This window comes from Halichoerus grypus, chromosome 6 (genome assembly GCF_964656455.1).
Source record: "Halichoerus grypus chromosome 6, mHalGry1.hap1.1, whole genome shotgun sequence".
NCBI classification, from domain to species: domain Eukaryota; kingdom Metazoa; phylum Chordata; class Mammalia; order Carnivora; family Phocidae; genus Halichoerus; species Halichoerus grypus.
Window position 1 is genome coordinate 52,022,255 of NC_135717.1, and position 14,106 is coordinate 52,036,360.

At 42.8% G+C, this 14,106-nt stretch overlaps 1 protein-coding gene and 1 non-coding gene across 4 annotated transcripts in view; both read left to right on the top strand.

Moving 5' to 3' along the window:
* Nucleotides 1-14,106, top strand: part of CAMK1D (calcium/calmodulin dependent protein kinase ID) — a 420,921-nt gene that overhangs the window by 68,651 nt on the left and 338,164 nt on the right. The gene's annotated exons all lie outside the window — the stretch shown is intronic.
* On the top strand, nucleotides 9,715-9,839 carry LOC118520403 (U6atac minor spliceosomal RNA). The gene has a single exon (XR_004909650.2). It is a non-coding gene; the product is annotated as a U6atac minor spliceosomal RNA (small nuclear RNA).

Consider the following 14,106-nt stretch of genomic DNA (forward strand, 5'->3'; position numbering starts at 1 on the left):
TTATTGATTTTTTTTATTTTTTAAAAATTTTATTTATTTGACAGAGAAAGACACAGTGAGAGAGGGAACACAAGCAGGGGGAGTGGGAGAGGGAGAAGCAGACTTCCCGCTGAGCAGGGAGTCCGATGTGGGGCTCGATCCCAGGACCCTGGGATCATGACCTGAGCCAAAGGCAGACGCTTAATGACTGAGCCACCCAGGTGCCCCTTTTCATTCATTTATTTTAAAGATTTTATTTTTAAGTAATCTCTACACCCAACGTGGGGCTCAAACTCACAGCCCCAAGATCAAGAGTCACGTGCTCCACCAACAGAGCCAGCCAGGCACCCCCATTCTGTTCTTTTAGATTGCGGAAGGTTATATGTGGAGTCCTTTTCTCTTCCTTTGTTTTCTTTTACAACAAGGAAAAGATCAAAAAGGAATGTTCAGCCATTGTTGAGCATTTTGGGAAGAGTGAAAACCTGCTTCCTCCATTTCATTTGCAAGGAGAAGCTCCTTAGAAGCGAGTATACTTGGAAGCGTCCACAGTTCTGTGGGGAGAGAAAGTGGTGATGGCAGATTCCAGGCAAAACTCTGAGGAAGGCGGGGTATGACTTTGCCTCCTTTCCACCTTTCCCTTTCCTCTCAGTTCTTTCCTCTTTCCTCTTCTCCTCCCTATTTCTCTCTTCTCTAATACTTCCCTTCGATTCTGAGCCAGTTTCTTTTACTCCCTTTATATATTAGCTCACAGCAGTTGAGAAAACAGGGACACTCCTTTCAAAGAGATCTATTTTGTTAAGGACTCTGGACAACAGAGCCAAAGCCATTAACCCTCAATAGTGAAACTTTGGCTTCACGAGGAAGGGCATTTATGAGCAGAAAGTCTTCTCAGGAATTGTCTGTTTATAAGATCTGCTCACTGCTTATGGGGCAGAGATGATGGATGCCCACCGTGTGCCCGGTGCTGCTGTCAGACACACAGGGGGATGAGTGATGTCGCTCGCATTTTGAGGACCCGGCAATGGCAGGGGAGGGGGCAGATGAGCCTAGGAATTAGTAGTTACAATATAGTATTGTAATTGCCTTCCTGGAGGCACAAACCATGTGTTGTGTTCAGGTAGTCGGGCATGAGAACAACCAGGGAAACGTCCATTCCCCTGGAATCGGAGACTTGGAGGACAAAAATACACAAAATGAGGCAACATGAGAGTTCTGGAATGAAACCACCCTGGGAGTTTGAACTCTTCATGACCAGAGTTGAGTTAGACCTAGCTCTGGTTCTGCCATTTTTGTTTTGGCTTCCTGTGGCTTCCTTCCTTCAGCTTCCTTCCTCTTGTTATTCGGCTGGCTTCCATGTCAGCCTCGCTGTCCTGAGTGTGAGATGCAGAGCTCGAGAAATATGGCCCAGAAAGGGGAGACATGATTGGGCTGCAGAGTAGACAGATTTTCCTTTGGGTATTCCAAGTAGCATCGTCTTACAATGTTAACACACAGTTTTAGACAGGAGACTGTCCCAGGATCTTTTCTTTTCCTGATTTGCCTTTAGCCATTTGTAATCACCACATCTGCCTTGTCTGCAGTAGTCACAACAAGAAAAAAGCTTCCCAGTCTTTTTAATGTCAAAGTCATAAACCATGCCTGGACAAAGCAGAAAATTATATCACTACTTTATTTTTATTGTTAGCATAACTCTTAATTGCCTTCCTTATCTTCATGCCTGCCTTTTGTTGTCCAGGACGAAGTTAACAATGTTTAGAAAGTCAGTTCAGAGGTGAACTAATGATGTAGTCATAATAGCAGATATGGGCATGTTGTTGGCATTTAGTGAATGTCAAATACTAGTTTTCATGATAATAAATTTGGGGGAGGAACAAGAAGTTCCTCTGTGGGAGAGGCTCTTGTCCTTCGTAGATAGCAGTATTCATTTCTATTGCAATAGGAAATATGGCTTCCTGGCCTCAATTATTAACTTCATCATTCAGCCTGCTTATATTTGAGGAAGCTTGGCTTTTTTTCCAGTAGGGATAGTAGCCATGATATAAATCCTTTCTCTTCTTGTAATCAAAGCCCTTTGTGGCAACCTCCATGCCAGTAATCCCTGAACCCTTCGGAATCAGACCACTCGGTTGGTGTTGATCTGGTTTTTAGGCTTTCCTTCCCTCCATGCCTTCAGATGCTACCTATGCTGTATCTTCATTTGACTTTGACTTCTGTTGAGAATTCCGACTTCTGTGATGACAGGAGCCACCCTTCATTTATTCCTGTTGGGATAATTGGACTAATGGAGGGAGGGGCTCCGGAACAGGGCTGAGTACCACTCCAAGGTGGCGGTTTCCCCAGTTCATCCTAAGACGCCTCCCCCTTTCTAGGATTCGTTGTTTGAATCTGACTTTCTTGGTCTTTTGTCTTATTTTCGCTTTGATGGCACATTAAAGAAGGAATTGATTCATTCAAAGTTATTGTCAGTTCTGAGAGATAGTGAAGGTATTGGAAGGTTGACTGCATTCTCCTTTATTTCCTGTGAGTGTGTGTGAAGATTTTTCTGCAGAAAGTCACCCAGAACCCTTCAAGGGAGTGACTTTCTATCACTTCACTATGAGAGGCTGAATGGGCAGCCTCAGGCCTCTGCTGCCCACTGGGCAGCCTCCAGGTAGTTTTCTAGAGGAGAAATTGCAGAGCTTCCTGGACTTCTTGCCCAGGTTTGTTTGAGGAAGAGAGTTAAACAGCATGTAAATAATTTGAATTTTTTTGGGGAAAACACAGTGAAAGATTTTTCTGAAGTCAGACTTTTTTTTTTTTTTTGGCCTATAGGGCAGATTTAATTTTTCTCTTTTACTTTTGGTTTTTAATCTTCTGTAGTTATTTTTTTTTAAAGATTTATTTATTTATTTGATAGAGAGAGAGTGAGAGAGAATGCAAGTTGGGGGCGGGGGGAAGAGCAGCAGAAGAAGGACAAGCAGACTCTCTGCTGAGCGTGGAGCCCGAAGCGGGGCTCAGTCCCATGACCCATGAGATCATGACCTAAGCCAAAATCAAGAGTCAGACGCCTAAATGACTGAGCCATCCAGGTGCCCCAATTCTTCTGTAGTATTTTTAAAGATAGCAATGAGAAAGAATTATCCCTGGACCATTTCTCCCATTAGGTGTGACTATGAGGAAATGGTATGTGGCCTTAAGGAGAACGTATGGCAGAGTCATCCAAAATGCTGACTCTGTCCCTCAGGGCTCTGTGGGCGTGGCAAGTTTCTTAAACTCTCTGTGCCCCTACTTCATCTACATGATGGAGACAATAATCTCTTGGAGGTTGTGGTGATTAACTGAGATCATTCTTGTCAAATGCTTAGAATAGTCCCTGGTACCTAATAAGCAGTTCATGGTTATTATGTGTGATTATACACTAATTCTGTTAGGTCATGTTATTACATTATGAAAGAACTGAGTTTCTTGGTACACTGATGTGGTCTTAGAAAGTTGGAACAAATGTCCACCCAGGCAAATGTTTAATGACTACGTGGCCATTACTTGGCCGTTTGGATCAGAGAAGAAGGCCAACCTAGCAACTTTTTTTTTTTTTTTTTTATCAAACTCAGTTTGTCACACTGATTGGGAGCCTGTAGGGCCCCTCCAAAGCTGAGTGGGCAGAGCCTGAATGGCCCTCTACATGGCTACAGTCACCTTGAGTAGCTGCTCTGGTGTAGAGGATATAAAATTTTGCAAATGGTCTTTTGTAAAACATTAGAGGAAGGATGCTGGACTATTAACCAGCCCCACCACTAACTAGCTGTGTGTCCTCTGGGTCAGACCAGCTATTCATTCATTCATTCATTCATTCATTCACTCCATTTGTAAAAAATGCTAAGATATTTTAAAGTAAATTAAAGATATTTTATTGCACAATTTCACAATAGCCAAGACATGGAAATCACCTAAGTGTCTGTCAACATATGATTGGATATATAAGGTATGGTTTGTACATTCAATGGAATATTATTCAGCCATGAGAAAGAAGGAAATCTTGCCATATGTGACCACATGGATGGACCTCTAGGGCATTATGTTAAGTGAGATAAGTCAGACAGAGAAAGACAAATAATGTATGATACAACTTACATGTGGAATCTAAAAAAGCCAAACTTGCAGAAGCAGGGTGTAGAGTGGTGGTTACCAGGGACAGAGGGTGGGAGAATTGGGGAGATCTTGGTCAAAGGGTACAAACTTACAGTGAGAAGGTGAATAAGTTCTGGGGAATCTAATGCACAGCATGGTGAATAGAGTTAACATACTGTATTATATACTTGAAAGTTCCTGAGAGACTAAATCATAAATGTTCTGAGCACAAAAAAGAAATGGTAACACCAGTGGAGGTGTTAGCTGACTCCAGGGTGCACCAAATCAACACATTGTACACCTTAAATGTTCACAGTGTTATATGTCAATTATATCTCAACTTAAAAAAAGGTATCTTGACATTCCACCCCTAGTATAATATGGCCTTCCGTCCCCTCCATTCCCCCCAAGAAAGGAAGGAAGGAAAGAAAGAAATTTCCCCAGGTAACCAAAATAACATTATCATAACTAACACAATTAATAATATGTCTTTAATATCCTCTCATATCCAGTTCATGTTCAGGCTTCCCCAGGTATGAGTAGGTCGGACACCGCATTTACTTTATGTTAGCGCAGTTGCTTTGTGTGGGGAATGAGGGGTAGTACTAAGTGGTCTCTAAGGCTCAGTGTTCATGTTTTAATACCTTTAACCAAGTGCAGCTCTGATGCTGTTCATTTCTCTCTTGTTCTTGGACAAGGAGGACACAAAATATATAGACATCAACTATGGCTCTCTAGCACGATGAGATGGAAATGTGGAAATTGCTTGGCTCATGGGATCAGTCAAGACAGGTGCGGAGGGCATGTCACACTGGGTTGGGCAGACCCAGAGTTAGGTAGGTTGTGCACTTGCCAGAAAGAGTTTTAGGCCCAAGAGTGGCTTACATTTTTTGTGCTCCATAAATGTTCAGTGCCATTAACAATTACAAGGAGGACTTGGGCAGTCCTTCTGATTTCATTTTGTTTTGTTATCTGAGACTCTGGTATTTTCTTCAGAGAGACTGAATGCTGGGTCTCTCAGGTTACCTGTCCAGGGGAAGTTCCATTGTTCCAGAACAAAAGAGTGAAAAAGTCCTATAGTGACAGCCTAGTGGATCTTGGGTCCTCCAGCCTCAGAGATCACTGGCCTGTTGGCACATTCTTGTCATCGTGCAGGTGTCCCTGTGAAGCCACTTTCCAGCCTCTTAGCCTTCCACCCACAAACCTGCCCGGGACCACCTTGTTATGTGTGTGAGGTATGAGGGCTGATTAGGAACATGCTCTTCCCACCGGTGCTCTGAACCAGTTGAGAACTAGGGTTGAGGGGTCAGGCAGGTGGAGACCAAAGTAATAACTATTTCTGATAAAAGCTAAATTGGAGGCTGTGGTATGTGACAAAACCTTAGGTGGGCTTCCAGCAGGTTTCCAAGGGACAGAGGGAGAAAGGGCTGAGCTTCCAGCCCTCCCATTCCTCCCGGCCAGCCAGGCAAGTCCCCCCTCCTGCCCTGTGGAGGAGGAGGTGGGAGGGGACACAGGGAGGAACAGCCACAGAGAAAGGGACACCAAGAGCGTGAATGATTCTTCCCCCTTACAGTAATCTTCTTCTTGGGACCTGGCATTCCCCAGCATTGTGGGTGCCTTGTGGGCTCCTTCCCTCTGTGTCAGCTTCATAGACTAATTTATTTTAGGAGAGAGAGAAATGAGATAAGTTCTGATAATAGTATTGTTCAATAAATATTGTCATTCATGAGATACACACTCCCTGAATAGATAAATATTTAAAAAAAAATTCAACTTCAAAATTTCCCCCAAACTCTGAATATTTATTGCATGAATGAATATACCAGTCACCTGTTTGCATCTGGGAGGCAGAGATTCAGGATGGATGTGTGTGCGTGCACACATGTGTGTGCGTGTGTGTGTGCGTGTTGGGGAGGGAGCAGAGAGGAAGTGGGATGGAGAGCCAAGGCTTTCTGAAATATTTATTACCTAGAGGAATTCCGGGCTTCTCTGAAAGGGTGCCCATGCCCTGAGTGTCCAGGAAGTCAGCTCCTCTGACTGACAGACCTTTTGCCCCAGAGCGTGCCAGGAACCAGGGCAGAGACATTGGGAACTTGATGTGCCAGGAGCCAGGGTAGAGACATTGGGGACTTGAGGCAGAACATGTTTTGGGAGCCTCTTCCTTTCACAGGTGACCAGCAATCCCCTCATGGAGGGAGATGAGCCATCCGGGTCCTAAGAAGTGGGTGTGATCGAGAAGGAGGAACCAGGGGCTGGTAGAGCAGGTGGATTGGGTAGGCAGTGTTTACCGACCTCTTACAAAGTATGGATACCATACTTTGCTTTCAGCCATGTTCTGAGAGCAAAGTGTGGAGCAGGACAACAACCTTTGTTCAAATCAATGGAGCGGAAGATTGCATTACATTTTTATGGACATTAAAAAAATTGTGGTGAAACAGGGGCATTTGGTGGTTCAGTTAATTAAGTGTCTGACTCTTGGTTTTGGCTTAGGTCATGATCTCGGCGTTGTGAGATGGAGCCCACGTTGGGTCCTGTGCTCAATGGGGAGTCTGATTCTCTCTCTTCCTCTCCCTCTGCCCATCCCCCTGCTCGCTTGCATGCGTGCATTCTCTCTAAATAAATAAATAAAGTCTCTTTAAAAAATTGTGGTAAAACATATGTAACATAAAATTTACTATTTTAACCACTTTCAGGTGACAGCTCAGTGGCATAGAGTCCATTCACAGTGTGCCTCCACCATCCATCTCCAGGACATTTTCATCTTCCCTGATTGAAACTCTACCCACTCACCACTGCTGCTAACCAGCCCCTGATAACCACCACTCTACTTTCTGTCTATGAATTAGACCAAATCTAGGGCCCTCAACTAACTGGAGTCATACAGTATTTGCCTTTTTGTGTCCGGCTTATTTCACTTATCATGATGTCCCCAAGATTCATCTATGTTGTAGCAGGTGCCAGAATTTTCTTCCTTTTTAATACTGAATGATATTCCATTGTATGGATATGTCCCATTTTTTAAAAAGATATTTATTTATTTATTTGAGAGAGAGAGAGAGAGACAGCACAAATAGGGGGAGGGGCAGAGGGAGAGGGAAAAGCAGACCCCTGCCGAACAGGGAGCCCAACCCCAGGACCCTGGGATCATGACCGGAGCCAAAGGCAGATGCTTAACTGATACCCAGGCGCCCCCAAGGATATGTCCCATTTTGTTTATCCAATTCATCTTTCAGTGGACCCTTAGGTTGCTTCCCCCTTTGGTTTTTGTGACTAATGCTGATATGAACATAGATGTACAAGTATCTGTTTGCATTACATCTTTTCAAAGTAAACTTTTTTTTTAAAATGTAATATATGCATTACATTTTTGGTGACCATAACATATTTCCAATTCACATTGAACCTGAACTTGTTATCCAAAACCCCTAAAGTTTTAAATGTAACGAGTATAATGGATTTTGTCATTGATCCTTGTCCTTTTTGTTCTGAGTTGTTAATTTTTGTGCACCTAAATTGTATATTTAATATTGTTAGATGGAGTTTACCAAATCAGCCTGTCAAGACCTTTTAGAATTCTGAGTCTTTCATCTCGTTTAATTTTGGGTCATCCACAAATACGATCATATCTTCCATTTCTCTGTACAAGCCTCCAAGAGCTGTGGGTGCTGCTGGAAACCTCCCCCTGGTTGGTGTCTTTCTCTGGGTGTTGCTGTGCTGTCATATACCCATTTATACAACTTTTCTCACCTCTGGTTCCATTCTTCATTTTGTTCATAAGGAAACGTATCACCCTCCAACACGCATGTCTGCACATTTTCATGCTCTAACAGTCTCCAGACTTGCTGACAATAGGGCTAAGCCAGACTGGTCATGCATACTCTTAAGTTTTTTGGGGTAGGGGATGGTAGCCACCGGAAAGTTGTAGTTGAGCGAGGATTAGCTCTTCTCTTACAGCCTCATGACCAGCTTAAATGACAGCAAGTTTCCGAACAAATTCAGCATCAAGACACTTCTTAAACAAATGGGTATTAGCACGCAGGCAGAATCTAGTCCATACGTTCCATTCTGTCACCTGAAGTTCCAGCTCTGTGTCCTCTTAGGTGCTCTGACAACCACTTAGGATGAAAGCTTCTCTTGAAGCAAAGTTGCCAATATTCCAAAAGCAGGATTCCATTTCCATTATGATAGGCATCAGGCAGCCCAGAAATCCTCCAAACCAATGGCTGGACCATTTTGGGATCAAGTCTAAGGGTACAGGCCCTGGGCCTTGTCGGATGGAGTCTTGTACCCTGGCGGTTCAAGGATAGAGACTATCTAAACTGTTTTACCCCATTCTTAACGCTCATCGTGCTAATTAACCTCTGATTTCATCAAGAAAAAAAATCATTCCTCACATTCATTTTGCTAGTCAGCAGCGGAGCTAATATTACTCAAATATAAATAACAGGAGCTGTTCTAGTTGGCTGTTCCTGGAGTAAGGACCAGCTCAGGATGCTGAGATATAATTTGTAGTAAAGATAACAAATTTCAGAATTTTTTAACCTATCTAAGGACCCCCTAGATCAAGATGTAGAACATTTCCAGCACCTTTGAAAGCTCTCTGGTACCCTTTTCCTCAGTCAGAATAATGCCCTTCCTTCTCAAAGGTAATCACCGTTCTGACCTCCGTCACCACAAATTAGTTTTGCCGGTTTGAATTTCATATAATGGAATCATACTTAAGTTTTGTGAGTTTCCTTCATGTTGTATAAATTGTTCATTTTTTCCCATTGATCTGTAGTGTTCCATTGTATGAAATTTAGATACCCATTCTATACTTGGTAGACATTTTATTATTTCCAGTTTGAGGCTATTGTGAATAAAGTAGCTAAAAACATTCTTGAACATGTCTTGGTGAGTTATTGATTAAGGTAACTAACTGTCCCTAGAATTGGTTTATAGTCACAAATACAGAGAGAACATCATATTGTTCATAACACATGGTTTTGAAGTATATTAAATGGATCATACAGAACTGTATCAAACAAGGGAATAGAGTCTAGTATGTTTGTATTTAGCAAAGTATATGCTGGAACAAAAGGAGATCACTGCTTTTGTGCTCCTTGACTGTAATAAATATTCTAAGTCAGAGGGTCAGCTTCCTGAGAGCCGAGATTCTCATGTGAAAGTATGTTGTTTCCTCATGCCTTCTCTGGAAGGGTGGGAAAAAGACCTTTTCATTAATTCTGCAAATAGGCATCATTTTCTAATTTTAGGTTGTCACTGTGAAAAAAAAGTCATGAATTACTAAAAAAACTCAGAATATCAACTACTTTTGGGGGTCCCTGCATTGGAATGAATAAGGTTTTTAAATATTCATTTATGTTTTTCTTTCCATGTCATTTTGGGTATTGTGATGAAAAGAAAGTATTTGCTGCTGATTTAGAATCCCTGAATACTCTTATAAAAATTTAATTCCACCCATATTAACTAGGCTTTCAAGGCTTTTTTAGAGGGCCTGTTTTCCTCTAATAGGTTACTAGTGGGAAAATCTGTTAGCCTAGAAAACTGATGGATGGAAGTAGAATAGGGAAACTGAACTCCGGCTACCATTGGGATGCTGCATTGATTTAAAATTTCAAAGGGTCTGTGTTTTATGAAAGTGAAGAATCAGGTTAGCACTCCCCTTGACGAGAATGGAAAAACATTCTGGTGCCCTGTAACACACACACACATTGAAGCTATCACCACCACGGCACCTAACAATATTTCTTAACAACCGTACAGTGTAAACCAACATTACAGATGTCCTGTTCTGGGAGTCTTCCCCCCCCACACACACCTGCACGCATACTTGGTGACACCTACACAAGGGCAGCGTTGAAGGTTTGCGTGTAACACCAGAGCACCAGGAGCAACCAGATGTAGGGCAGTCTGTGAGGGAGTGGTTGAATGATGCTGTCCTTGTGCAGTGGGTGCTGTGTGGTTGTTAAAAGAGAGTGATGATGTGTGTTCTGACGTGGAATGGTGTCCAGGTACATTGCCACGTGAAAGAAACAAGCTGGAGACTGGTGTATTGACTATGGTACCTTTATGTAAGAAAGGTGGGGATCTGGAGATATATAGGGGAATTTGCTTATATTTGCATAGAGAAACACTGGAAAGATAAACAAGAAACGACTACAGAGGCGGATCTGTAGCAGTCAGTGGGGAACGTAGGGGTTGGGAGTAGGTGTAGGAATGGCTCCGTCTGCATGTATCTTTTTATACTGTGTTGACTTTTGGAATTCTGCCGAAGACAACCCACCGACAAAAGTGAATCTGTCTGGGCATGCCACTTGACATTGAACTAGACCAAGAGCCCGTGGCAGAGGGAAGCCGGTTGAATGCATCATGAAAGGGTGAGGTCATCCACTCCATTTCCTTTCTCAAAAGCTCTCAAGTTCAGTCATTCAATCACAGGGGCTTACTGAACCAGTCTGCCTGTGTGATGTGCCAGGCACTATTTTAGGTGCTGCCCGTGGGAGCCTTAGGGTCCAAGCTTTCATGGAGCTGCTTGAAGGGACAGACAACAAGGAGATGATGAGCGAGGGGGAGAAGGCTTATGCTTCTGGACCCCGGGGAAGGAGGTGAGAGCAGTTACCGCTGAGGTCAGGAGGGAGGTTAACTGCTGATCTGTATTCCTGCGTGTCTGAGCTGAGTTTGTGCATAATATTGTCGCCATAGGATAATAAAGTGGGGTAAATTCTCACTTTCATTCTTTGGCTACAGCGATCAGGATGTCATTTTACCATAATCTCATTATCCCTTCAGTTAAGTTTCAAATAAAGAAACACATTTTAGCAGTCACTGTACCCCAATCTACTACTGTGTTGGTAGGAGACCAGAATTTAGGTGAATAAATCAAAAGTTGATTTGACTATTATAGTTTGTCTTCACAACAGTGGGGCTGGATTTGGGATCATGTTATTGCTATGATTTGTGACTATAACCATAGGTTATTAAACAGAAAAAATATTACTCTGACAAGTCTGTTATTTTTTTCCACTCAGAAAGTGGTTAAATGTAAATCGTCCCTTTACTGTGACGTATTAGTTATAGCAAATTGAAACATGCACACCCCCCAACAGAGTGCTCATGTTCCACGTATCTTCAAGGCAGTTATTTTCTGAAAATACTGTAGAGATGTTCCCACGGTAGATGATGTAGATATTTGCAACGTTTCTCCTCTGTTTATTTTTTTTTCTCATTCTGGTCTTTTAACTGGCAGATTTCTCTTTCACCGTTTCTGAATCAGATAAAATATTAATACGGTTATTTTTTAAAATTTCAACAATGACATGATTTTTTAAAGGGAGAGATCTTTATTTTTTCCTCTGTGCCTTTCGGTTTCATTAAGTTTTGGTGAAACTGGAGAAACAGAGATCAGAGGCCATAGGAAATTGTGACGGTCAACGTGCTTCTCGCATCTCCACTTCTCCGACGGCTTAAGTCTTGCTCAGATTTGATGGAATAAAAACACGGAGACTGGCAGCCAGAGTTGGGAGTCTGGAATTTTCCTGGCAACCAAAGACCAAAATACAGATCTATCTGGAGCCGGCATATTCACAAACAATCGTAGGTTTGTGATTTAGTGAAGAAAGCACCAGAAGTCAGTTTTAAGTAAAAAAAAAAAAAAAAAAAAAAAAAAATGCAGAGTAATGCAGATCCTTACTTTATAATCCCAATAAAGTGTTCTCTGTAGAATAGTAAGGAAACGCTCAGGGGTCCCAGGGATCCTCTGTCATCCTAGGGGATGCACAGAAATGTAATGGCCATGGAGACTTGCCAGTGTGTTTTCCTCTTGCCCACTGCTTAAGAGACTTGGGTCATCTGGGAGGACTGGCCATCTGAGGACTTTGTCAGAGCTGTTCTCTCTTGGAATCTCCGGGCAAACTCAGGAGGATGTGGTCTCTGCTTCCTGGTAGGTGAGCTCTTCCACTCTGCCCTCTGCCCTGGCCTTACAGGAATGTGTGACATCGCTGGGCCTGGCTGTGGGAGTCACCGGAGCCACTCCCCGATGGTGTGACCGTTCGCAGTGTCCATTGCTAGCACAGCAAGGCTATGCGCAAGCGTGATGCAAGGAATCTGGGCACCGTGAGGGTCTACGTCCGGTGCTCACGCTAGGTTGTGTTTTCTTTCTGAAGTTCATTTCCAGAGAGGAAATAAGAACCACAGGGATGCAAAGGTGAGAACGGACGATGGAGCAAATTCTCTGATGCCTTTTGCCATTTAGGGGGATGTTTGTAGAGTAAGCGTATCCAAAAGCGGTGCAGCAGCCTGTGAAATCCCTCATAATTTTGGGGGTGTTCTTCCCCTATGACTGTGGCCCCTACAGGCTTCTAATAGAAGACTAGCCACACTGGGGGGAGACTGCGTTGCTTTGCCATGGCAGCTTTGGGGGAAGAAGTTTGTTGCCTATCATAGAAACCAAAGAATTGCTTTTCTTGGAAGCAACTCCGTTTTCTAACCACACAGTAAACTGTTCTCTGGTGTCCACTTTGCGCGAATATTCTCAGCCAACACTTCTTATATCTTCTGCACACAGCATGATCCCTGGCTCCTTGCTGAGTCAGCGAAGGAAGACGAGTGTATGTTTCAAACAGTTTTAGTGTTCCGCCAAAGCCCAAATTCCTTTAATTTCATGACAAATAAATTTTTCATATTTTACCGAATTGACAATTTGTTATGTCTGGCCTGTTAAGAGGTTTTTTTTTTTTTTTTTTTTTTTGTATTGAAGACTGGAGTTTATTTTATTTATTTATTTATTTATTTGATGTAGTGTTCCATGATTCATTGTTTGTGTATAACACCCAGTGCTCCATTCAATACGTGCCCTCTTTAATAGCCATCACCAGGCTGACCCATCCAAGTCATGAACAGACATTTTTCCAAAGAAGACATCCAAGTGGCCAACCAGACACATGTTAAGAGTTTTTTAAACTGCTGCTGGGCATTTGACCATATTTGTGGGAGTCCCAAGGCAGTCCGACAGAATGGGTGTAAAATACGATAGTCATGAGGACAACAAACATAGCTGATATTTGTATATTGCATTGGTGTTCACGACAGGCAATTTCTGTGTCGCGTGTGTTATTCAACAGGCGATGGATTGGAGGACAGGCCCAACAGGCCAACTTGAGTCAAGGAGCTTTTATTTCTAACCAGTTGCAGTAATAGGTTCCTTTCATGTTGGTGAGAAGACTCAGAGGGCAACACTTAGCAGCGACATGGACAAGGAACAATCTGGGTGGGCTGGGGAGAAGTGGTGTACACTACACCAAAGAAGGTGCATCTCTTGGCCAAATTCTGTTGAGCAAACAGTGGCTGAAATTTGTGGCAGGAGCAAACTTATTTCCTTCCCTGATTAGGTTAGGGAAACGGAATAAGCACTAAGAGGGTTTTCGTTTTTTGTTTTTAAGATTTTATTTATTTATTTGAGAGAGAGAGAGCACAAGTGGAGGGAGGGGCAGTGGGAGAGGAAGAGGGAGAGGGAGAAGCAGACTTCCTGCTGGGAGGCGGAGGCTCCATCCCAGGACCTCCAGATCACAACCTGAGCTGAAGTCAGATGCTGAATGACTGAGCCACCCAGGTGCCCCTCTAAGAGGTTTTTAACAAAATATTATATGTATATAAATGTATCACATGTGGGTACTTATTAGTATTTATTAGTAAATTCGGTCATGTATTTATATTCAGAAGTTGCTCTTTTTAAGTAAACAAAATTCATAACCCGCCAGCACATTTTGTATATATATCAACCGATTTTCTCATGTCTGAGGTTGCTGCTGGTGTTTTCACTACCAAGTTCCTGGTGTCTTTTTTTCCCCCCCCCACCTAGGGCCCATGACTTGAAGGATGTGATATTAACGCTGAGCTGGGTTCTGAAAGCCTGGTTAAAATGTATCTCAAAACAGTAATAAAGCTCACTGGCTGTTCCCTGTCTTTTTCCCATGATTGTTGAACGACTAAGTGAGAAATTAAGATGATTGATGTGCAGAC